We start from the raw sequence: 2,500 nt of genomic DNA on the forward strand, positions 1-2,500 counted from the left end.
TCATGAATATTAGTATCCCTATCTATTTTTTTTTTTCTTCTATTTTCAATATCTTCATAATTATCACCATAGCTTTTCTGTTCATGATCGTCACAGTATATTCCTTATTACCATGACTGTTTGTATTGTTAGTATGACGTAATTAATGTACAGAAGCAGTATGAACAGGGCATGAACCACGAAGTGTTATCATTATTACTAGTATACTACACTATTACTACTACTACTAATTCTGCTACTACTGTACTACTGCTACTACTACTTTTATCATTTTCATCACTATTATCAATATAATCACTAATATTACTAATATTATTTGTGGTTGTTGTCATTATCAACATCTTCACTGAAATTACTGTCATTATTTCTGAAATCATCATCAAAATTATTTTTATGTTAGTACTATTTCTTATGATTATCACTGTCCTTACCATCTACCATAAACATCATCTCCCAATTACTATTACAATTCATCAAATTAACTAAGTGTCGTAGTCTCCATTGCATCCTTCAACTTACAGCAATTGCACTAAATCCTTATTCATATTAGTCTCAAAATAAACTCTTTCTGTCGTTGCAGCATTGACCATATCAATAGCAGTATTTGACTGTGATAATTCCTGTGACTGAGAGCGGGCATTATTTTTGGTAAGTTGTAAATAGTATGAGATTGTGCTAGATATTCACCCGGATTTATGTTCTGTTCTCTGTAGTTTTTGGTGAATTTTGTTACCTACAGATGGCTCCACATGTGCTCAGCCGGCAAGGAGTCTATCAGTAGGCCTTGTGACCGATCCTGATTTCACGATTCCTTGACTTGGCGGGAAACTCTGTTTTTCTTTTTAATACAATTGGTATCCATACTGTTATTATTGTTAATGATGTCATGATTTTTAAATTGTTATTGACATATTTTACACAATGAAATAAAACAAAAGACCCTTTCCAAAAGTGAAGGAAATGGGTAAACAGGTGGAATACGTAGTTCTCATACCTGGCTATTGGGTGATCAAGAACGTATTGGGCCATCTAGGTGTAAATAAAATAAATAAACTTGTATTACAGTGGGCATGACATATATTCTTACCACATCAGGCGATTGGGTTAAGTTTCAGAAAGTATATGAAGAGCAACTTTGAATTTTATGTGAAATTGCTATTTCGCTAGGATTGTTTAAGTACAATGTATACCATTCATAATGAAGTCCAGTGTATACCACTAATAACCAAGACCAATATACAGTACAATATTATGTGGCGATAAAGGAAGGAATAAGGTTTATAAATAGACAGAAAGAAAGACCACAGCGAGAGCTCGTAAATAGATTGCATTGGACAGATACTGGATATGTCAAAGGGAATGTTTTTGTCTCACGAAATCAGCTTCCTCGAAAAGTCACAGAACAGGAGAAGGACTATCAGGAGAATGAGTATTTTTCCTCCTTGTAACAATATGAAAAATCGACGAAGTGATGTGGAAGAACAAGGCAAGGTAGTTAGCACCGTAATCAGGTTTTAACAGAGAGAAGCGTTCAACTCCTCATTGAACACAAGGAAACACAAGTTCCGATATACATATATATATGTATATATATGTATATATATATATATATATATATATATATATATTATTGTACAATACGTTTTCGCTCTCTTTAACGAAAAAAAATTGGTCCTGGTCGTTATTCAATCATATTTTGAAACAAGGAAGAAGGGTCATGTCTGTTACGAATGAATGAACAGATTTATAGTAAATTAATTAAAAACAAAATTCAGGTGTGTATTTTTTAAATCTCTGTTATGAAGAGCTGACCATATACAGTAATCATCAAAAATTTGCATCACCCACACGAACCACAGCATGAATATTTCCCAAAATATATAAACAGTTCCAAATTAGATAGTCAAAAGAAAACCTAAACCCCTAGAAATGATATCTCAAACTTGCAATAACTACACACACGCATACTTTTTTCCACCACTGAATAAACAAAAGCGATCCACTCACACCATGAAACTAAATCCTAAATCCCTTTAGCCGTTACAGTGCCTCTTTCCGAATGCATTCCCGCAGGCAATCCCGCCTTACGTTCGCCACACGCATTCGGAAAGCGCAGTCCGACACACGGCCTCAGGAGAAAGGAAAAAAAAAAAAAAGAGAGAAAAAAAAGGTCCTTAGTTTTCTCCGCAGATTCCAGGAACCCAGGGATGGCCAGGTTCCCACGCGTGGACGATAAAGAAGGACGAATATTTTTCCGATAAGGGAGAGACCGGTCCGCGTAAAGTGTCGCCATAAAGCTTTATCACGACGATATCAAGATGGGGTGACGCCCTGCATGGCCCTGCTTCACGTGAGGGCGACGACGTTGCAAGGAGGAAGCAGAGATACTTGAAGTAGTGCCATCTGTTGGCGTGGAGCGAAGGGCCCCACGCTTTGGAATGTCCTTTGACGAAATTATCACTTGAACCTCCATATATTAGATGGGCGGTTGGGCCTCTTT

The sequence above is a fragment of the Penaeus chinensis genome, chromosome 1 (genome assembly GCF_019202785.1).
Source record: "Penaeus chinensis breed Huanghai No. 1 chromosome 1, ASM1920278v2, whole genome shotgun sequence".
NCBI lineage: Eukaryota > Metazoa > Arthropoda > Malacostraca > Decapoda > Penaeidae > Penaeus > Penaeus chinensis.